This window comes from Podarcis melisellensis (assembly GCF_964234715.1).
Source record: "Podarcis melisellensis genome assembly, chromosome: 5".
Classification (NCBI taxonomy): domain Eukaryota; kingdom Metazoa; phylum Chordata; class Lepidosauria; order Squamata; family Lacertidae; genus Podarcis; species Podarcis melisellensis.
The window spans coordinates 85,646,968-85,671,361 of record NC_138537.1 but is presented as its reverse complement, the minus strand read 5'-3'; the positions used below and the strand labels follow the sequence as shown (position 1 = coordinate 85,671,361).

Genomic DNA, 24,394 nt, shown 5'->3' with positions numbered 1-24,394 from the left:
GACTGTTTCATCACCATCACTCCAGCCTGAGAAAGTTACACGGACATCCTCAAATTCTGAGGACTCCAGAAAACTACAGTCACTTCTGTGCCATCAGTCAGTGGTTACTCCTTCCTCCTGGGCTATGTCCAGAAAGTGGTGTTGGGGCGTAAGTGTTAAGACCCCTGGCATTCACATGTGGGGTGCCTCAGGGCTTCATCCACTCCCCCATGCTTTTTAACATCTATATAAAATGGCTGGGGGTTTGGGCTGAGTGCCCACTAGTATGCAGATAATAGCCAGCTCTACCCTCTCACTGGCGGGACGTGGGTGGCACTGTGGGTTAAACCACAGAGCCTAGGACTTGCCGATCAGAAGGTCGGTGGTTCAAATCCCTGCGACGGGGTGAGCTCCAGTTGCTCGATCCCTGCTCCTGCCAACCTAGCAGTTTGAAAGCATGTCAAAGTGCAAGTAGATAAATAGGTACCGCTCCAGCGGGAAGGTAAACGGCGTTTCCGTGCGCTGCTCTGGTTCACCAGAAGCGGCTTAATCATGCTGGCCACATGACCCGGAAGCTGTACAGCGGCTCCCTCGGCCAATAAAGTGAGATGAGCGCCGCAACCCCAGAGTCGGCCACGACTGGACTTAATGGTCAGGGGTCCCTTTACCTTTACCCTCTCACTTAAATCAGAACCAGTGAACCGGTGAATGTCCTGTGTGAGTGGCTGGAGGAAATGGCAGTCCACGGATTGAGGCTGAATCCCAACAAGACAGAAGTACTGTTTCTGGGGAACAGGGGACAGGCAGGTGTGAGAGACTTGCTGGTCCTGAATGGGGTAACTGTGCCCCTAAAGGACCAGCAGTGCAGCCTTGGGGTCATTTTGGATCCACAGCTGTCCATAAAGGCGCAGGTCAACTCTGTGTCCTGGGCGACTGTTTAGCGACTCCTTCTGGTATGCTAGGTGAGACCCTGCCTGTCTGCCCACTGTCTTGCCAGAGTGGTACATGCTCTGATTATCTCCTGCTTAGACTACTGTATTGCCCCCTACAGGGAGGTACCTTTGAAGGTGACTCAGAAACTACAACTAATCCAGAATGCGGCTGCTAGACCAGTGTCTAGGAATGGTCGCCAGGGCCATATAACACTGGTCCTAAAATATCTACATTGGCTCCCAATACGTTTCTAAGCACAATTCCAAGTGTTGGTGGTGACCTTTAATGCCCTAAACGGCTTTGGCCCTGCAAGCCTGAAGGAGTGTCTCCACCCCGCATTGTTCAGCCCGGAAACTGAGGTCCAGGTAGTTCCCTCATGATGAAAACTCAGGTTACAGAGAACCAGGCAGAGGGCCTTCTCGGTAGTGATGCCCATGGGTATGGAACACCCTCCCGGCAGATGTCAAAGAGATTAATAATTATACGACCTTCTGTAGACATCTTAAGGCAGCCCTGTATCAGAAAGCTTTTAATTTGTGATGTTCTGTTGTGTTTTTGTATATTCTGTTGGAAACTGCCCAGAGTGGCTGGAGCAACTTAGTCAGATGGGCAGAGTACAAACAACAACAACAATTACTACTACTACCGAAGCAGACTAAGACCCTTTAACTGCTGGCTCAGTCTGAGCTTCCTTGTTGCTGAAGAAACATTTGACTCTCCAGCCTGAGTGGCAAATGGAGCTATCCACAGTGCTACTTGCTTTGCTTGCTTTGCCTTAGCAGAATTTGATCTCTGCTTTGCTAGACTTTGTCTTACTGGAGGGATGGGAAATCTCAGGCCCTGGGACCAAATGCAGCTCTTGGTGCCTCTCTGTTCGGTTCTTAGAATTCTCCCCAGACACATCCTCTCACCATGCCTGTTGTGTACTCTCCTTGAGTACTTTGCCTGGCTAGAACATATCGTTAATAATGCTTATTGCTTGCCTGGATGGAGAAGAGTGTGGGTAAGTACAGTAAGCCTACTATACAAAGGTAACATTAATATTCACCGTTCTGTTCATTTTTGCTTATGGCTCTACCCACCACTAGCATGTGGTCTCCAGGTTGAAAAAGTTCCCTACCCCAACCTCCTTGGAACCTGGCTTCCGCTTTGCTGGTCTTTGCTTTAGTAGAAGCTGAACCTTGCCTTGCTAGACCAGAACCTGGATAACATCAACCCACAAACACACCTTGAGCTATAACCTCATCTGGCCGAGACCACTACCTGGAACAGAACAGCCCTTTACCTTCAGCATGAAACAAAGTGGTAGAGCAGCATTTGCAGGTCTGTAAAATCCCACAGCAGGGTCCCCACCTCCACAGCTCTAAGTGGCACAAGTGGTACACCTAGGGAACTACAAGAGGTGGATTCCTAGCTCTCGACTAAACTTGCAGCTCTAACAGTTACCATGTAATTATTAAAACTTTTAAGAACACAGCTAATGAACTCCCTTTCTAATAAACGGTGTACATTTTCATAACATGTTTTATGTTGGGCTAAAGCAAGTCCATTTGCCTCTAGTAGTTCTGAATACATGGCTCCCCTCCATTCATGAATCCAACTTCCAAATGTACATCTTCAACCTATAATAAATACACACCTAATCAGTAAGGGATAGTTAGCTCTGTAGAAATGGGCCTACCCAAAGATCAGGTACTTTCTTCTCCTGTGACCCTATGAAGCTGATGGAATAATCTCAGGCAGTAAGACAGCCACAACAGGGCATGTGTGTGCCCTAGAACCTACTGAAAGCCATGTACTGATAAGCATCCAAGGGGACGATGGGAGAAAAAAACTGAGGCAGCACCAACTCATAAGTGCAGCATTCTTGTCAGGGACTGGAGCATTCTCATCAGAACACTGAGAGTCAGGTTCCTGTTCCCTTAACATGCTGTGCTAGCAGGAGAGTTCATCGGAATAGGAGCTTGCAGGCCTATCAAATCATCAGATGGAAACCTCAAACAGAATTCTTCTGGCAAAGGAGTCATGTGAACAGGATGAACCAATTACCTTCCTTGTATATAAACTCTGGGCCTCTTCACACTGAAACTCAGCTCACCTAGGGGTGCCATTCCACACTGCCTGTTTCTGTCTATATGCCAGTACCCCACTGCCTATAGCAACTTTCTCCACCAAACCATAATTCTACTTTCAACTTCACAAGACACAACAGCAGGTACATTTTACTTATGTTCACTGCTTCATACCTGGTAGATACAGTACTATAAACACTAAAGATGCAAGTAGTGTACACAAAGAACCTTTTCTGAAATAGCCAGTAAGTTCTGCTAGTCTTTCAATCCAATTGCAGATTCTCTTCCCTTAAAGTACTGCTTTCATCAAAAGTAAACATTTCACTTCCTCCTGAAATTTACACATGTCAGCGCAAACAACAATCCACTACAGCCACATGCTGTAACTGCAGTTTTTCTAGGTTCTGTGCTAGCTTAATTTAGGTCTACTATTACAGATCAATACCTACCATACCTATCCACTAGCACTAACTGCTTCTCCTTGTGTATGTGGGTGCCTAAGGAGTCTGCAGAGGCCTGGTTATTTCTGAATCAGAAGAAAGAGAATACTGAGAAGAATGGCTAATAAGTCACCATGAAGCCACTATTTAGAGACCCTCTGTTCACCTAGATAAGGTGGTGCAATGCCAGAACTATTTCAGCACAGTCCAACAATCACATCACAGACCATTAAGCAGGCTGACAGCTGATATCAAAGACAAGAAAGCAGCTAACTTTTGTTGTTCTTGCCCATCTTGCATGTGTTAATTACATTTGCAAGCCAAAAATTAAAAGCCAAGGTACAAGCAAGCAGTGCCTGGGGACCAAGGACATTTCTCATCAATACAGGACTACATTTTACTACAAGTGAGTGCTACAGCACTGCCTCTTCGTATGAAGAAGGCAGTATGAAAAGGCAGATAAAATTACTCAATAAGCTACACAGCATGCTTTTTTCCCTAGGAAGAAAGCATATGACACTTACTGTCATTAGGAAGAAACCTATGAAATGTTACCTCTAAACATCGGGCACTAGTAATTTTTTAAAAACACCTTTTCAAACCAGTGTCTTTCCAGTCCTCAATTAAGAAGCATGCTCTTTGTATCACCTTCACACAGCAATTAATTCCTGAAGACTGCAGATGACTTCAGCAATATTTTTAATACTTACAAACTGCCTGTGCTCTATCCATTTCTTACTCCTCCCAGCTGGAGATCTGCAATTAGGAAATCATTCCCTCCTCTGCATCAGTCTCTCTCAAGCAGGTCTACTTAGAAAGATGACATCATCTCTACAGACATGCACCTGATTCTCAGGAAACTGCCCCTCCTCCAACAAGCAGGTCATTTTTTTTTAAAGTGACAGTCAGAGACCGCCCTTGCCAGTGTGTTCTCGGCACTGCAGAACATACTCCCGTAATCATTCAATTTCTGCATTTTTCCTGTTCTGCTCTGCTCAGCCTGGATGTAAATTGCTCCTTTGGGGGGAGGGGACCCACAGCAAAGAAATGTCATTTTTCGCTGAAATGCAGGTGACAATTCACAATTCCTCTATAACAAGCAATAAACCAAAGACAATGCAGTTTAGTCCCGTAATTCTGCCCCAAATGCGTAAATCTCTCTTTCATATTAGAGACTAAGATTTCAAAAACATTTTATCTCTGAATATTTTACCTCCATTCCCTCCTCTAGTCACTACAAAAATGTCCCTTTTCCTAATCCTACTATCTCTACTGCAATATATAATATAAATATGATCTATGGTCACAATTCAGCAAACAAATAATACAGACACACCCAGGATTTTTTCTTCCTGTCTGCTGTGAATTGACTGACTAGCACTCAGTTTTTTGCTTTCCACAGGCAACAAAGGATGAATAAGTGTAAGCTTGCCAGGCCAGATTTTAACACCATTCCAACCCCTCCTCTTTCTTCTTTAAATTGTGTGTACACAACTGACCTGGATAGAGAAGAGGTGGAGGAACACAGTGGTGGCAATTGGCCTGCAAGGGGAGACATAGATGCAGAGTACTGTGGTACAGTAGCAGCAACGTATCCACATTACACTTCATGTTAGGCTATCTTTTCCTAGTATATGAGGCTCAAGGCTGTGTTGTGGTCAAACCAGCAACCTTAGCCCTGCCCACCTGCTTAGGTGAATAGAACACGACAAAGAAAGATTGTTGGATTGTGTGTGTGTGCGTGAGTTTATGAGTAAGAAGAATCTGTTTGCTCACTTCCTAAAGCAGTCTTCTCTAAGCTGGGCTGGATCTAGACATGTCAAAGAAGCAATTCAGTTAAACACATACAGGGATATCCGGTATGGAAAGACAGGACTCCACAGTGCCATCTAGTGTCACAGTGTTATAGCACCTATAAAACACATATACAGTGGTGCCTCGCAAGACGAAATTAATTCGTTCCGCAAGTTTTTTCTTCTTGCGAGTTTTTCGTCTTGCGAAGCACAGTTTCCCATAGGAATGCATTGAAAATCAATCAATGTGTTCCTATGGAGACCGTCCGGGGACAGAGGGGAAGCGCCGCGCGCCTTCCCCTCTGTCCCCGGACCTGTTTTAAAGCAAGGGGCAGCGGGGAGAAGATTGCTTCTCTCCGTTGCCTGCCCCGCAATCTCCGGGGACAGCGATCTTCTCCCCGCCGCCCCTTGCTTCAAAAGAGGCCCGGGGACAGCCGGGAAGACGCTCTGCGCTTCCCCGCTATCCCCGGAGCTTGCGGGGCAAGCTTCGTTTTGTGAAGCAAGCCCATAGGGAAATGCGTCTTGCGAAGCGGCTAAGAAAACGAAAAACTCCTTCGTCTAGCGAGTTTTTCGTCTTCTGAGGCGTTCGTCTTGCGGGGTACCACTGTAAAACACTTTTTCTTTACCAATCTAGCCAAGTCCCTAGTGCCCTCCAGATACTGTTCCATTTCAGCTCACATCTGCCACAGCCAGCAGTTAGGGATGATATATTCTTTATTAGATTTATATACCACCCTTCATCAAAAGGTCTCAGGGCATCTCATAAGATAAAAACACGAGATAAAAGCACAAATAAATAGCTGAAACAGAAACAACAATACAATAACCCCCCTCCTACAAATACATTGAAAAAGCTGTAGAATATTAATCAGCCAAAGGTCTGGTTGAAGAGGAATATTTCTGCCTGGTGCCTAAAGATATATAAGGCACCAGATGAACCTTCCTGGGGAGAAAATTCCACAAACTGGGAGCCACTGCAGCAAAGGCCCATTCTCATGTTGCCACTCTCTAGACCTCACATGGAGGAGGCACACAAAGGCAGGCCTCAGATTATGAACACAGTCTAGGTTGGTTTATATGCAGAGAGGCCATTATTGAGGTTTTGCAGTGATGTAGTCCAACATCTGGAAATCATCATGTTAGGGAAGCCTGTTTTAGAATAATCTACTATAAACGAGTTTTGAGTTACCTCCATCAATACACTCATTGATCTAAGGCTGGGTTCATGTAATTGAGTTAGGAATTTTTAATCCCTGTTTTAAAGAAGGAATCTGAAAAAAGTGACTATATTGTATAAAGACATTCCATCAACATGCTTGGTACATCCCTAATTTCGAACCCATGCCTAAAGATGCTCTGTATTCTGTAACTTTTGAAATTATGTTCCCACCATAAATGCCTAAGAGTGTTGTTCTTGCACAGCACATGCTTATTCAGTATATGCTCTGATTATCTATATTTCCTGTACAATCACTGTCTCTATATTTGCCTTTGGGGGAAGTCTTGATAAAATTTTTTTAGTGGGAATTGCCAGAGCTGCTGTCAGTTTTCCATATTTAGCTCTCTTCCCAGGCTCACAAGAAGTGGGGTGGTGGATGCATCTTGTCTCTTTATATGCATGTAGACATGTGCGCAGAAACACTAAAGCACCATGCAGTGCACAGACAGCAACTGCATATGTTGGTGAAGCTCCTTTTGATTCTTAATAACCCAAGAGAAAACTCATTGTTTTTCAAGTATAATTTTAGCCAAAAAACCAAACAGACTCTTATCAGATTTTAAACCAGTGCAGGACAAGCTATTGCAGAGAAAAGAGGGGTAATATTAAATATATTAAACCACCATATTTAACAGTATGGGAGGTGTTACATGCATGTGTCAAATCTTTATCTATGAAATGTTTCTGGGTATGGATTAGTAATAAAGAACACAAGCTACTTTCATTCAAAGATGCTAGCTACCATACACAGGTGTTTAATACTCCTAAAAAAGTAAAGGTAAAGGACCCCTGACAGTTAAATCCAGTTGCAGACGACTCTGGGGTTGAAGTGCTCCTCTCGCTTTACAGGCTGAGGGAGCCGGCGTTTGTCCGCAGTTTTTCAAGGTCATGTGGCCAGCATGACTGAGCCACTTCTGGCGCAACGGAACACCGAAACCAGAGCAGCACACGGAAACGCCGTTTACCTTCCTGCCAGTGCAGTACCTATTGATCTACTTGCACTTGCTTTCGAACTGCTAGGTTGGCAGGAGCTGGGACTGAGCAATGGGAGCTCACCCCGCCACGGGGATTCAAACTGCCGACCTTCTGATCGGCAAGCCCAAGAGGCTCAGTGGTTTAGACCACAGCACCACCCGCATCCCTGTTTAATACTCCTAAATGCTCACTAATAATATCCACCAGAACTTTTGCTTAATAAAGCACAGTATTTATTGGGCTGGTTTGCCACACTATGACTTAGCAACTATAGCTGTGCAGATGTGCAGGCACCCAGAGAAAGATTTTAATATATATGGGATTGGACACATGTTTCTACCCTTCTCCCACCTCCACCCCCCCAAAAAAAACAAAATGGAGGCGGCAAAATGGAGGGGGGAAATAGAGTACTCTTCTGATCCAGGGTTAGTTAACATGTGGCCCTCCAGATGTGGGGACAGGAGAGAGGGGATGGGATGGCAAAGCTTAAGTTCTTTTATTTAGTGTATGCTTGGGGGTTTTCTGCCAGCATCACTTGGGGAAGTTCTCTTTCTATTCACTTGTTATGTTTCCTTGGTGGTGAGAGGGGTTGGGGTGGCCTAGGGTGTGGCTGATCGTCTTTGGCTGGCTGCAGTGGGATTTGTTTGTGCATAGGTGAGAGGGGCTGTTGGGTTAAGTTAGCCATATTGAATCGTATGCTGTCGGTGGGTTATGAGCTCTTTCTAGTGCGAGTGGGCATTGTTATTTTGGAAGATGTTCAGTAGGGCCAGTTCTGGGGTGACTTCTAGTACCTGTTTAGTTATTTTGCTTATTTATGGTATGACTGTGCACACTCCTTTTCTGACTGGGTCCTCAAATTACTTGGTTTGGTGGGATCTGCTGGTTCAGACACAGCATATGTCTGAGAAGGCCCCATGAGGGATCATGGAGAGGAGGTGTGAGGAAAAAACTGTTGTGGCATTGATTTCTTGGGCAACTTGGAAGGGCTGTGGTGGGATCTGGAAACGGCAACCTGGAGCCCCACTGACCACTTAACTGCTCTCTTCTCCATCAGCTTGGGAGCTTTTTCTGAGATACTTGCAGGGTATGATAGCATCCTTTGCTGTTTGAGCATCTTTATCAAGATGCTAACAGATCTGCCTGCCTTTGATCAGTTGTGCTTCAAGGGAAGCTCACCAGTCCTCTGATTCTTTAATATTTTCCAGCCCAGACAGATGTTAACCAAAGGATCTCACCGTAGTCATCTCCTTGCAGGAGCAAGGAACTACAGGAGAATCAGATGCACCACAAGAGCATCTTGGATGGGATGGCTTTCAAAGAGGGCTAGACAATTGCATGGAGGAGAGGCCTATCAAAGGCAACTAGCTGTGATGGCTATGCTCAGCTTCCCCTGTTGGAGGGAGCAATGCTTCTGAAAAGCACCTGCTGGAAGCCACAGACTCCCCAAATGTGTTTCATAAGGACCCCTTCCTTCCCTCTGCCCCAGTACCTGAGGGTCATCACATCTCTTCAGGGATTTGGTCAGAACAAAGTATATGTTGGGGAAAGGCTCCCCCCTGCAAAGAAAATGGAGGAATAAGCAGGCACCTGGCTCCCAGCCATGCTAGCACCAGTCTGGCACATGAGGGTGGGGGACACGGGAAGGAAGCATTCCTATAGTATAGGGCATTCAATTGGCATTTCCACCTACCTGAACTCTGAGACTTTCCCTCCTTGTTCTGGACTGCCTCTCTCCTAAGGAAGATGCAAGCTCTTGCTGGAAGCCACTGGTGGGGAGAATGTGCCTATGATTCCCAAATGTTTCAGAAGCATCTTTTTGTTCCTTTAGCTGCTTGATATAATCATAGCATGGCAGAGGTGGAAGGGATCTCAAGGGTCATCTAGTCAAACCCCCAGCAAAACAAAGATCCTGCCCACAGCCAGCCCTAGCTGGGCTCCAAACTCCAGCCTTCTGGTTACCATTGCAATTCTTCATGGTGTGGAGAAAGGGGAGAGAGAAATGTGTTGCTTACACTCTCATAACACTAATATGAGATCCACACCTTTTCAATAACTAAAGTATAAAGGGCTGTCACATGGAGGACGGAGCAATCTTGCTTTCTCCTGCTCCAGAGGCCCTTAGGGCCTGAAGCAGTGACTCTCCTTCCTTGGAGGTTTTTAAGCAGAGCCTGGATGGCCAACAGCCATGGATCACCTAGTTGAGATTCCTTCACTGCATCCAAAGCGCCTTTAAAGCACATGACTTCCCCCGAAATGATTCGTGCCATTGTTGCTTCCCTCTCACGGACCTACAATCCCCAAAACCCCTAACAAACTACAATTCCCAGGATCATTTGGGGGGAGACATCTGGTTTTTAGAACAGGGATGGAGAACCTGCAGTTTGCTCACCACCCATTTCCTAGGAATCAGGAATGGGAAGCTCAAGTGCTTCGAACAGTATGGTTATAGGGAGCAGCGTGTATAAAATATTGAATGTGATAAGGTTATTAAGGTAATTGTATCAGAATTATTATGGGAATGTTAAGGAGGGAGGGGGAAAGAGAGATTGTAGAATTCTGGTGGTGAGTGATGATTGGATGAGGATTTGAAAGGGAGTTTGAATGCGAGGCAGTTGAGAGTCATTTGAGAGCGGTGGGTTCTGGAGGGGGTGGTTGGGCAACTATTCCGTTTAGGATCAGTAGTCCAGTCATCATTTTTGTAATAAAGCAGCATATAAGATAAAGTGAATTTGAGGCCATAAGCTCAGGTACACACGTCATCCTACAATCATTTAGTGAATCATCCATACAGTCTATGGTACCTATGATCTGGACCAAACATTGATATTTTTTGCTCTTTTCCAGTTTATGTTCTGGTTCTAATGATGTAATGGGGTTGGGGCTCTTTAAATACTGGGGGCTGCTGCACACTCCTTTTCTTTTTCAAAATAAAACAATAATTTCCCCTCGTTTTAAAAAACACATGCATTGTCTCTTTCTTCAGGTTCTTCAGTTAAATTTGTTGTGAGACACTGGTGTTATATGCCGTATAGGGTTGGGAAGAAAAGAGGGCAGGACTGAAACCCCATTATCCCTAACAATGGCTCCTCATGTTAGTTATCCTTGCTCTGCTATTTAGTTGACAAAGCAATCTGAAATCCAAGCCATGCTTGTTCTTCTGTGCCTGAAGGCCTCGTCTTCCTCATTAAAAGTTTTAGAATATGCTAAGGAAATCTGTGGGAAGATCTGCTGTCCAAGTTAAAGCAAACTTTTACAGACAATATCCCAACAGGTTTTGCATAAAAAAGTGGCAAGAATACTATACACACACACCAGCAAGGAATTGTCAGGAGAAGGAAAGAAAAAGGGAGTTTTGGTTCTCATAGTATTTATTGTCCAAACTATGGGGTCATTATAAATCGATTTTTTTAAATTGTGGTATCCCTCCTTTCCTTCCCCTCTGCAATGTATCCACCCTTAGAGGCTGGCTCCATTTCAGTAGCCAAGAGTGATCTTAGTAGCCTTTTGTCCTAGGAACAATTGTTGCTGAGCAGAGAGATGAACTGGTCTCAGGCAGAAAGAGGCCCTTTTTCTTTTTAAATCACAATTCCACCCCTCCCCACCAGATTGGTACTTTTGGCAGTGGAGGTAAAGCCTCGCTCTTTTCACCAAAATGACAGAACAAACATTGTCCTTTAAAACATTCACTGGGGGCCTTGTTAAGCTGAGGGAATGCACATGGCTTCTCTTACCCAGATAGCAAAGGTTACCCATGTGCTCTGCTGCTGATATACTCTATGGCGGCAGGAAGGAAGCAGGTATCTTCAACCTGCATGTTAAATACTCCAAACACAACACAGCAATAACAGGCTAATTCCTTTTACATCTAAAATGTTACAAGTTTTACTTCTTTTGTATCTCTTCAAACAGTGGCTAATCATAAGACTTGACTCTACAAATATGCTCTACTGAGAAGTGACAAGAGTTCTCTGACACATAATGACACACACAAAATTAGACGGTGGTTGTATTTTCATGATTGTCATCAAAACACATCTCTTAAAAAGCAGGTCCCAGTGATTTCACTTCAATTTTTGCCACTGAATAATACACACAGGATTTTTTGTAAAGAGATACAACATAAGTTTCGGATGAAAAAGTTATTAGATGATGGCAGTGAGCTTTCTCCAGATGAAAGAAAACATTTGCCCTGGGTAGTTGGTAGTTCTCCTATACACGATCTGCTTTATTGTTCAACTCTCTCACACACATTCCTACATAAAATCATTTAAAAGGAGGCAATGGAAACTTGTGGTTAGAGGGCTAGACTAAGAGGAGGGAAACCCAGTGGCGTAGCGTGGGGGGGTGCAGGGGGGGCCGGCCGCAACATCTGGGGGTTAGGGTTAGGGGGCGCAAATCCATGGGTTAGGGAGCGCAAATCCATGGGTTAGGGGGCACAAATTACTTGCCTTGCCCCGGGTGCTGACAACCCACGCTACGCCACTGGGGAAACCCAAGTTCAAATTCCCACTCAGCTGGGACATTTATTGGGTTTTCACAACCTGCAAAAGTTTGGGGGGGGGGGAATTTGGATTTTCAGGTGGGGAGGCCATTCCAACCTTCTGTTTGTTTGTTTTCTGCAAGGGTAGGAAGCCTCTTCGATCCACGTAATTTCCTAATCTGTATCTCCTCCTACTTAGGCCTCCAGGATGTACACAATGGACATCTACGTAATATAAGGAGCAATACACTTAGACATGGCCAACTTTTTCTCAAACACTCAAAACATACAACAGTTTAATGTTATGCCATTTTCTCTTGAGCACAATAATAAAGCAAGTTAAAAACAAACATGAAAAAGAAAATTTGATTAGTTCCATTCTCTCAAATACACTCGAGGTCCTTGTCACAGTTTTCCAATAGTCTCCCCCCCCCATATCAACATGAATTTAGTAAGTCAGAGCATTGCAGATGTTAGATTAGGAGAACTGAGCCAATTTGTTATTGGAGCAAGTTATCTATATGCTGACAGATATGCAGACATTAAATTCTGAACTGACCGGGTGCTTTGGGCTGAGATCACTAAACCAGTTAAGCAAAACTATTTTGCCATAACTTTGATTCTGAACACAGACTTTAATCTTAATCCTTAAGACTTCATCTATCAATTGACTTTCTTTGCCAGCATAATGTTCTGTTCTGAAATTTTGTTTTGACTACACAAGTCAGATGTTGAAATAAACAGCTATTTGATAGTACACAAGTTCTCAGCTCTTGCTTTACTAATATGAATGGAACAATATTGCCATTATTTTGCACATTGAGCTATTGAACTTGATTCAGCACAGCCGCAGCAAATCTTTAAAGTTGCATAGCAAGACTCAGTTAAATAGCTGCCGATTTCTTGGCAGCCAAATCCATCAAGCTTTGCTAAACCCAATCTTACACTAAGCAAAGGAGTCCCCCCACCCTTCCAGCAGAAATTCTCAACTGACACTTATCTAGAAATAAATTTCCCAATAATATTCAAAGACTTTAGCTCTTTGGGAGGGAAAAAGACAGTCAAGACTATTCAACAAAAGATCTCCCAGCAGGTGCTGACCTGCTGCTTCAAGATAAGGAACATGTAAGAACTTGTGAGCAAACAGCACTAAGGTAATACTGATCTAGGTACCCACCTCCCCAAAGCACCCACACGCAAGAACCTTGTGTAATCAGACCTTCACAAACATTTCCATGATAAGGAAAATTCTATGACCTACCTCTCAGCAATAGCTTCCAGTTTGACATCCCAAAACCAGACACACACAATTGTAAGGCTGCTTCTATTTGAATGTCATCAGATTTATTTTTATAAGCTCTCTCTAAACATGGATGGGGAAATAATATCAAGGCAATGAGGTAAAAACACAAATAATGGTTTTGGTATAAGGGAAACCATGTATCTGGGATACTTTCAGCCCTCACTACTAGTACCAAATACTGGTACTGTGGCTAGTGCCCCTGCAAAGGGTGGAAATTAATTTGTGAGAGAATTGTAGCATTGTTGGGAGCTTTCCTCCCTCCCCCCACGGCAATTTTACAAAATCTAATATTTATTCTAAAATACATCGAAAGAGGACAAAATAAATAATTGCTGTTCCTCTTTATTACTATGCCCTGTAAGCATATGCTAAATTAGCAATTCTACTTTATTATTTTTTTTAGCTTGGCCCTGGAGAGAAATCTTTATTTTGACAGCTAAATATGAAACCGCAGGACACATCATTCAGAACAATGAGTTTCCTTTCAGAGCTGACTTCCCAACCACAATCAGCACTAAACACTTCAATACATTTCAATCAATTCCATCAACATCCCAGTTGGTAGAAAAAAACAATGGAAAAACAAAGGGCCTTGTCTCTAGTCAGCTGACAACAACAGAAACATGGAGCCTTTCGTAGCGCTGCAAAATAGATGAGTTTGTAGCACATCACCACAGCCACCACTGCTTGGAAAATACCTCTCTGAGTTGAAACACATCAATAAACAGAAAGGCTCAACTGGACAGCATGCAGAGAAAACTGGGAAAGAGAAACCTGGCTAAACAAAAGAAGAAGTTGCAATTCCAAAGAGTACAAGCACTAATCTAACCAATAGTGTCTATTAAATTTTACAAATTTCAGTCAAATGTTGTCTTAGATTTGCTTGAAAAGATTCTCCAACTTCAGTGTTAGAAACCGAGATATGAAAGATAGGAGCTAAATGGCACCTTAAACCTAGGTTATGGGCGCAACAGCGGAATGTCTAGGTGTGCTTTTAATAATAATAATAATAATAATAATAATAATAATAATAATAATAATAATACAAAGCTGAAAATGAACAAACTGCAGCTAAAATATTATGTTCAATTTTCACATGGTCTATTCCTTCCCCTGCCTACCCCCCTAATATTCTTAAGAGGGTCTCTTCTCCAGTCTTCAGAGAGTAGCTAGAAGGGGAGAGGCAGAAAAGGGTTCTCTTTTCTTTCCATTCTGCAGTTTAATCTGAAATCTTAGGCATAGTACTGCACCCAGAGCTCAGAAATTGCATGCACTAATGAAATTCCCCGTCACAAAATGCACCTAGAACAATGGGAGTTTGGAACACTGTCCAACCTGTACTGTTGACATGCATATACCTAATAGACTTTCTCCATGGGAAAAAAAGTCTCTGGATTTAACTAAACAGTGAAATTGAAAACTCTTACAGCAAAGACACAATGGACCGAAACAGATATTTGAATATCATAAAAATAATGAGGACAAACATATGATTTAACTTAATAATAAATGATCTGTGTAAATGCTGAGCTGAAAGGAAGTCCAGTTTGCAGATTACCCCGGATTACTTATATTAGGATGGTGAAAACACAAATTGTGAACAGCTCCAAAAAGGAGCAAATAGGCAAATGAGATCCATCTTAAGTAAATGTAAAGTGTTACACACTGGAGCAAACAGTTCAATATAAATTTGAGCAATCAATCAATCAATCAGTTGCTGTAATGATAAAAAGGTGGGTTATTGTGTTTAGATCCCACTTTTCCTCCAAGGATCTCAAGGTGGTGTACATATTTCTTTCCTCTTCATATTATCCTCACAACACCCCTGTGGTAGGTTAGGATGACAGACCATGACTGGCACAAGGCCCCCAGTGATCTTCATGACTGAGTGAGGATTTGAGCCCTGGTCTCTCAGGTCCTAGTCAAGCACTCAAACCACTAAATCATACTTGCTCTCACTTGCTAATATAGAAAAGAAAAATAATCCATATTATAATGCATTTATACAAATGAAGGGGTAACAATCAGTGATAATGTTCTTTTATTTATGCTTACGGCAACTTTTTTTACATATAATTATCAATAGCTTGACACAAGCCAGTCGCAAAAGCTGTGAATTCAATCTTGGGCTGGAATACTGTATAGGGGGTTCGCTTGAGGGTTGATGCTGGTATTGATATTAATCATTTGTATCTTTCTTTTATTTCTTATGATTTATGTGGAAATTGTTCCATTTCATTATGTACTTTTTGATGTTTTATTTATTATTTAAGGCTCCTTTTGGTTATGTTTGTAATTATGCAATTGTCTTCATGTTGTAAGCTGCCTTGAGCATGGTTAGAACTATGGAAAGGTGGAATACAAATAAAATGATGTGTGTATTTTTCAGTTAATGACAGTATTAAGCTCCAAGCTAATCGTTTTAAGATAATACTGGACTTGGCCATATGGTTGTGTTTATATGGTGATCCACAAGGATTTGTCATGGAAATCTTCACTAAATAAGAAAACGTTTCTATATTTAACCAACCGTTTACTCACATCCAGAGCAGGCAGTCTTAATGTGTTGTTAAATGGACTTGGTAGAGTCTGGAGCAGAGATCAAGTAAGATTTGGGATAAAGAGGCATCTGGGTGGCTCAAGGGATTGGTAACAGGATACACCACTTTTCAACGGCAAGGCACTGGTTTAACTTAAGATAGCTCATAGATCAAGAAAAAAGATTGTTCAACAGCTGTGAGAAATTAACTGGTAGTCTCAACAGAAGCTACGGAGACTATCAAGATTTTCAATGCTAATAGTGTCATCATAGCCATTACTTTTGCTGGGAAAATTGGGTACTTTCAAGTTCAACAGAACTCTCTCCCCCCCCCCCAGACAAAATGTAATCAAAGATCCAATGGATTGTGTGAGGTATGCTATCATTCTCACGTAATACAAAAATGTAATGGGAACAGAGGAGGGAATGGGCATTTGTTTTCATAATTATTATATTTATTTCCCATATTTCTTTCATGGAAATTAAAAGCAGCACACAGAACATTTGAGGCTACCGTCCACATGATGAAACCTAGAAATGTTAGTTTTAGCAAAATTACTGCACCATATGCCTTGAGACTATTTCCCTATATATACTTTGCTCACCCAGGTCACAACCAAGATGAGCTAGCCCCACATACATGATCAACCAACAGCAGTTCATTATTTATTTGACCATTTAATACAACAAATTTAGGATTCAAGGACCTCCACTACCAACAAAGTTTATACAAGATTAAAACAATAAGCCATAATAACCTACAAAGTCAGGGAGAAGCAACAGAGAGATTGCTACACAGAAATCTACACTTAAAACTCCATCTAAATCGACCAGTCAAGCAGTGTCAACTCATCACGCAAGCCTTGCTAAAGAATCAGGTTTTCACTGCTCACCTAGAGGAGACCAGTTGGACCTCTCTCAGCGTTGCAGTGCCACAACTGAAAAGATGTACGCCACTTCACTTCTAGAGTAAGGACAATAGGTGTTCAGAAACTAACTTGAGGACATGGCAAATGCAGAGGGAGAAGTATGCTCTTTTGGTTGTCTTCACCAACTACACCATAGCTCCTTAACAAAGTACTGACAGAGGGAGGAGTTTCCTAGTTTTCCTAGATAAAAACCTCAATCTTAGCTGTGGTAGCATCTCAGCAATCACACCAAGCATGGTTATCAGCACATGCACTTAGGACATCACAAAAAGAAGAACAGCAAAACAATGTTGACTCAGATTCCTGGCTTTCTATGAAGCATTGCTTGACAGTCCGAAGAGCCTAATGGATAAGATTGTAACAACAGCTAAACGGAGAACCTGAAGTATGTACCTGAACAACTCTACACTTTTCACTCTCATTTGAATGTGCTGATCTTGTTTTTGAGTGAGCATTAGAATTCTCGGTTTCAACTGTATTAACTGGTCTGACCTTTGCCTTACTTGAACTTTGATGGAAGTAATGAAGGGAGGGTTACTACACCGGCTCCAGGAATTGGCTTATTGAATTACTGTTTCTGTCAAACTGTTTTCCATCTAAACTAAATAATTCAGGCCCCAATAAGTGGCATACTCCTTGCTTAAACTAACTGTACGTACTATCTAGCTAGCTATAGGTTTAAAAGCAAATCAATTTGTTCATTTTATCCCTTTCATCTGCACAAGCTTTCCTGATGAATAACCAAAATGGCTCCTGATACAAGTAAGAAAGTTATTTAGACTAAACATTAAGAAGCACTTCCTTATTGTACAAGCCGTTTGACATAGGAGCCTACTCCTAGGGGCCAAGATCCCTTCGCCCCCCCCAAAAATATTTGAGGGGGCCCCCAAAGTTGATGGTCATCGCCCTTCAAACAGTGTGCATGCACCACATCATGTGATCGATTATGAGGGTGGGGCTTACCTGCCCCTCCTTGAACATTTTATTCAAGTTGGCATCCTTGTTGTTTGATCAGCAAGGAAATGTGGAAATATTGGAATATGGTGGACTTTCCTTTGTTAGACATTTTTAAGCAAAAGCTGGTGGCCACCTTTCAAGGATGCTGCAGGAGCACATTTACTACATAGTCAGGGTAGGAGATAGACCACATGACTTCTGAGGTCCCTTCCCACTCTGATCCTACAATTAGCTACAGTGTATGTTTGCCTAATTCAGTTTTGACTTTGCTACAAGGGTTTATGCTAGGGAGCATAGTACAGTGTTTCAGAAACAAGGCGAGAAATCTTATGTGATTGAGCATTTAATTTTAGGGGATAATCAGAAGATTCTGGAGACAAACTGTTATTACCTATCTCCAGTGCTATTTTTCTATAAAAAGTGGTGCCGGAACTCACCATGAACGTCTCCCTCGTTCTCTTAGAATGGCAACGGCATCCACCTGAGAAGTGCAGGAACTGAGTTTCCCCGAGCTCCTGCTAAAAAAAAGCCCTGCCTATCTGATCTTTTGAGGATACATAAAGTAAAAAATTTAAAATCTAAAAATTAAATTATGCATACATTTTCTGTACTAACAATACTGAAAGCAATCACTTTATTATACCCATGATGCCCATAGCAATTCTCTTTTCACTGATTTACTGATCCAACAAAAGGAGTGTAGTACCTGCAAAATTTTAAGAGCTTTGTTTTGGTTTATTTTTAGGACTCTAATCCTTGGTTACAGAACAGCAGCCATAATCATTCTTCAGAACAGGAGACTAAAACCTTTAACAATGGAACCATGTAGCTGTATTCTAAAAGAGAAAGTGCCCTCCCTTTTGTGCGTTCGCAGGGAATTATGCTGTAAAGGGGAAATAATGTTTAGTTTCTATTACAGTTACATAAGTGATCCAAGAGTATTCATTTATCAGTATGATATTACAGTACTTAAGAGTATTTTTCCTGTTACTGAATAGTTTGAATATTGATGACATTTTCAAAACTTCCCAAACCTCGGGCTGCATAGGTGGGCATCAGACACATGTTCTACCCTAATACAACAACATACTCCATATGATTAGTCCAATTAAAACCAGCATCCAGATTTTATGTTCATGTAATTCTGCTACAGTGAAGAATACATTATCTACTAGCAAAACAGACTGTCTTGGGCAGGCAGAATATGTAGCCCTGTTAAAGAACTCATTATCAGCCCAGCAAGAATACAGTACTACAGAGCTATCATCACTGAATCTCCTGAATAACATTTTTAGTTGCAAGCTTCCAAAATAGTATTCAGACCAGTTTTAGTAATTAATCTGGCTGCACTGAAATAACTAAGAAACAAGCTTTAATGTAGCTATTCAAAATTATATTCCAGCAGAAAGCATCCTTAGCTGCTGTTAACAACACAGAAGCAACACAGTTTCCCCCCCCTAACAAGCAGTCTTCTTATTCCCTCATTAATCACATCCTGGATTTCAAGTATGTAAGAACATGTTGATTTTCCTCCTTTTAAATGGATACAACAGGCTTTCAAAAAAGAATAAGCCTGCCTGCTCAACCATACCTAGTTATTTGTGATCCATTGTCAGTCATGCATCACAATCCCATGCATATTTGTTCAGAAAAAAGTCCCACTGTGTTAACGGATGAGTCCCTAGTATCCATGAAGACTGAAAGAAAAACAACAATCTTGTCCATTTAAAAAGCTCTTTACATCCCTGATGTGTATAACCTCTGATTACATGAATCAGGCCAATTTTGTGCCAATACAAATTGATGTAGCTTTTTATGTCAGGTGCATGCTTACACATAGTAAATGGCAAAGTTAGGTTCCAAGACAGCAGTTGGTTGTTCAGTGGAACACAGTAATTAATAATTCACCCACATGATTTCTCCTGTATATCCGAAAAACTGTACAGGGTTGCATGATCTGGCAGTGCTGTCATTAGCACACTGTTCCTACTTGTGTGTGCCCACTGGTTAACTTCCAAGAAGGATGGGGAAGCAACAATCTTTCTCAAGATTGCCCCTGCTTAGCCTTATGACTTCCTGTCCTGTTGGTTGCATGCATGCATGGATTTCACACCTGCAAACAACAGCACAGGAAACAACTAATAAACGAGCTGATAAGAAAGGGTTCTAACATGCTCCATCTCATAGCAAGCTGATGGGGAATCTGTCACGAAGGAGGAGGCTTCATTGTAAGGAAGAGCAAAACCCTCCCACCTTCTCCAGCCCCATGGCAGTGGTCTGACTTGCAAGATGAGTGGAGCCCACTTTGTGATACAGCAGGAGTTGGAGCTGTTCTGCTGTCCTTCCTCAGAAAACAGTGTCTTGGGAAACATTGCTGAGGAAAAGCAACTCGCTTTCCTGCAGCCAAACTCAAAAGAGGAACCTGATTCAGCAACTCCAGCTGGTATTAGGAAACATTCCAGGGAAAAAAGCTGGTGTGAAAGCAACATAACTTGTAATGCAACAGGGTGCCACAACACCTCTTCCTTTGTTGAACCTGTGGGAGGGAGCAGACATAATCTCAGGCAGAGCTGAATCCGCCTACATCAGAGCTCCTTTCATTCTAGGACTGTACTGTACTGAAGAATGACGTTTTACTGTCTAACAGTTTATTCTGCAGCTTTATGAAAATGTTTTGACACTGGTAAATCAAAACTCTTCACACGCGAGTCATTTAACTTCCTTCTAAATTCTGTATCTTGATCTTATTTGTCACTTGTCTCTTACATGCCATTTTATGTGTGCCCCAGATTTCTCTTTCCTTTTAACTCTGTTATAAAGATACTCTCCCACATGTGCCCACGGGCATTCTGGGGAAACCAAGGTAGAAGTTGCTGTGAAGTTTCTCTTCCCATCATCACAGTCTGCCCCATCACAGTCCTGGCAACCCTATGGGAGACAGACAGTGAGGCAGGTAGCACTGGACAGTGGTGGCTCACGGCAGCAGTGGATGATGGTGCTCGGCCCAGCACTAAGAGAAGCGAAGCACTTGGCAAAACTCCTGCAGCAGCCACCATTATCTTCATTTTCCAGGGAGCAGAGGACTCTTTACCCAGACCTCTCTCAAGCCTGGCAGAAGTCCTGTCCTTATTGAATATTAAAATATATGATTGTGCTGCTATCCTAGCAAGAATTTTTTTAAAAAGAGGATAGGTTTCTGTAGATAGTTGGAACAGATGAGACTAAATTGCTCACCCTCTGCATGCTTTTTATTGTATAAAAGCAATTAGTACATTTTAACTAAGAATAAAATACAGCTCAGGGGAACATTTTCTCTTTGGCTAAATAATACAAAAGTTGTCTAATGTACCATTTCCCCTGTTTAAATTCATGAAATTTGAAGCTGCATTCAATGGAAGGTGGCTGTTGTTTTCATACATAGAAGGAATCTAACTTTCTGAAGTTTTCATGGGGACCTCTCTTGACCAAAAAGACTTTTTATACAAGGTGTATAATGTTTGACGGAAACTGGCAAAATAGAATCTACTCCTAAATTACAATGGCTAAGAGCTCTAAACATTCAAACTATGCTTCAGTCCACGGACAGGCATTATGAACCAGGCCAGTGCAGAGCTTGACTGAAGCAAGAGTCTCCAGTCAGCTGGGAGGCCCAGGGTGTTCTTGGCATGACAGCATAAGTCCAGTAAGCCCTTGGTGAGGGCCCCTGGCCAGCTTAGCCCACCACGGCCCAAGACAAGTGTACCCAGCTGCCCCCCGCTCTTCATGGGCAGGTAATGAACCACATCAAATTGCACTGCATAAATATTCACAGTATTTTAGATGTGATATTATATACTACTTACATTACAGAGAAGATATAGTGATTTAATTGGTGCATATCTAGTGAAACTATGAGGTCACCCAAAACTAATGGAATTTTTTCCCTATGTGTCAAGGATATTATTGAATACGAGATTCCATTCATGCCTATACTGTAGTCAGTTTGAATGGGTGTGCTAAACATCATGTTAGATGAGGACAGAGGCAGCTAGTTGGTACTGTAATGATAAATACAGGTAGACTTTAATTTTTAAATTCTGAATTCAAGATACTGTAATTTGTCAATAATGCCTTCAGAAAATGCTCAACTTGAAATACCAGTTACGGATTTGAAATGAATTACACCCTGATAAATACAGCACCTGATTTCCCACAACCCTTCAAAAAAATGTTTCTGCAGGGTCCCTTCAAGAACCACAAAACCAGTACAGTGGTACCTTGGGTTAAGATCTTAATTCGTTCTGGAGGTCTGTTCTTAACCTGAAGCACCACTTTAGCTAATGGGGCCTCCTTTTGCCGCTGCGATGCCACAGAACGATTTCTGTTCTCATCCTGAAGCAAAGTTGTTAACCCGAGGTACTATTTCTGGGTTAGCAGAGTCTGTAACCTGAAGCGTATGTAACCCGAGGTACCACTGTACTAATAAAATGCAGTAGTGAGCCCCACTATGTCACTATGTTCAGTTGGACTTGTTTCCAGATAAGTATGCCTAAGACTACAGTGAGAGAATTTCTGCAACTTTAATCTCGAAAAGGGATACTAGAGGCATTGTGTTTCTTTGCACGTGTATGTAGATGTGACTACACAGTAACAAGAAATGCAGCTATTTTATATGCTAGGGTGGCTTTCTTCGAGCTGTTTATATAGCATATTGTAAGACAATAGTGTATTTAAACTACAGTTTTTTAAGTGGGAACAAAACTGCTGTAAAACAGTGTCCCTAACCCAGACAATGAATCAAAAAGATACCACAGTTGATCATATGAAAACCCACTGAGAGGTCTGGGGAAATAAACTGGGTCCCCCTGTCAGGGGAATGAAATTTTAGAACTTAAATCAGACCTGAGATCAAACTCATCCAAAAGATCCTGGAGTTGCACGATACATTTCAGAGTGTGTGTGTGTGTGCGCACACACACACACACACACACACACACACACACACAAGGTGTTCATCACTGCTCTTTCTGAATGGAGAATACTGTACATAATACTCTCTTGCAGCTACAAATCATGAGGGAGATGAGATTTCATTGTATGGAAGAGCAAAACCCTCCCACCTTCTGCAGCCCACTGGCAGTGGATCTACTTGCAGGAAAAGACTGGAGCCTGCTTTGCAGAAACTTAAGGAACCCTGGTTGCCATTACTCATTTTCCCATTGAGAAAACCCTGATAAACTTGTAAATAACTCAACAATCTGCATAATAGTTTGGAAGCCAATGCCATACAGTATGATGAACAGCCTTTATTTCAAAATACCCCTGCCTTGTTATTAGGAAGATGAGGAAAGTGAATAGCTCAAAACTGTCTATATATTGTAATTTCAGCCTTAATCCACAGTTTTCAAATTATAAGATTCCTAAAGGTTACCAGGCATTTCTAGTAATGCGTAACGTGAAGCAGGGAACAATGAAAGAAGCATGATCCTTCAGAACGGAGCAAAAGAGATCTGTGGAACCTTAAAAACAGGTTTATTGTCGCATAAGCATTGTGGACCGCAGTAGGCAGCATTGTGGACCGCAGTAGGCTTTCAGATGCCACAAAGATAATCTTTTCTTGCCAGATAACACACATGCACACACACATACACAATTGTGGGAGGTATTTTAAAAAGTTAGGTCCAGGCTGCAGGAGGCCTTAAAATGCTAAGTAGCAGTAGCTGGCCTGCTAAAGCCCAAATTTATACCAACAAGGATAACGAAATAGCCCATACCAACAGAGCCAATGTTTTGCCCCAACCCATATGAACATGCCTGACAAAATGATAACACTTTTCTGCATCTGATGAATCCGAGTCCTTAAGATTATTCAACAGGATGTGTTTTGTTGCAGTTTCGGGGTGTGTGTGTGTCTGTGTGTGACAACTGCATTCTCCAGCTATGCTGTGCCCATTTAACACCTGTAGCGTGACAAAGCAACAACGAAAAGGTGCCCACACCGGAATGGGGGGGATTAAGAGTCTAGTTCAGCATTTACACGATATTTGGGGGGGGTGCCCTGAAACGACGGGGGTGGGAACAATGCCCCCCCCTAAAAAATGTGAGTGAAAATGGAGGGGGATTTACCTTCCCCATATTTCGAGGGAATTGGAGGGGGTGCTTATCCCGCCCCCCCAAAAAAAACCCCTCATCAAAGCCGGGGTCGCGCGCCGCCTCACTCTTCCCCCCACCCGAGGTCTCTCTGGGCTCCCCGGCTTCGAGGCGGGCTAAAGACCCGGCCCAGCTTGAAGCAAGGCCCGCTCCGAGGAGTTTCAACGGGGTCTACCAACTTATGCCTACTCACCGCCGGCCAACCCTGCCCGTTCCCCCTCAGGAGCGTCTCTCGCGAAGAGCATCGCCTCGCCTCGCCTCCTCGGCGGCTTCGCCTCCTTCCCCGCCCCCCTCGCCCTTCGGGCCGCTGTGTCACTACTGCTATAGCTACGGGGAGCCAAGGCAACCGCTTCTCGCGATAGCTCAGGCGCGAGGGGACGCGGCCCGAGAGAGAGAGAGAGAGAGAGACTGTTGCCTCGGCTCGCGGACGGGGCTGGCGGGGGGGGGGTGGAATGTGGCGGCGGGAATAAAGGAACCCAAGTATCGCGAGAGCCAGCGAGGCCCTCCGCCGCTACTGCAGAGCGTATATAAATAATAGAGAGTTGTGGAGATGGAAGGGATATTAAACAGCTGGTTAATAGCCAGATGCGCCCCTGGGGGCGGGGTGTTTGTGGTTGGGCTGCTCGGGAGCGCCCTGTGATTTCCT

At 42.9% G+C, this 24,394-nt stretch overlaps 1 protein-coding gene across 4 annotated transcripts in view; it reads right to left on the bottom strand.

Moving 5' to 3' along the window:
• The window catches only part of USP54 (ubiquitin specific peptidase 54), a 91,813-nt gene extending 67,727 nt beyond the window's left edge, over positions 1-24,086 (bottom strand). For 2 of the 4 annotated variants that reach the window (XM_081913458.1, XM_081913461.1), the window contains exon 1: positions 23,942-24,086. The gene's annotated coding sequence lies outside the window, so the exon portion shown is untranslated. Of the gene's footprint in view, positions 1-4,134; positions 4,213-23,941 lie in introns of those variants that run through there. The other 2 variants (XM_081913459.1, XM_081913460.1) reach the window with 2 other exon arrangements.
• Between the last annotated feature and the right edge of the window lie 308 nt (positions 24,087-24,394).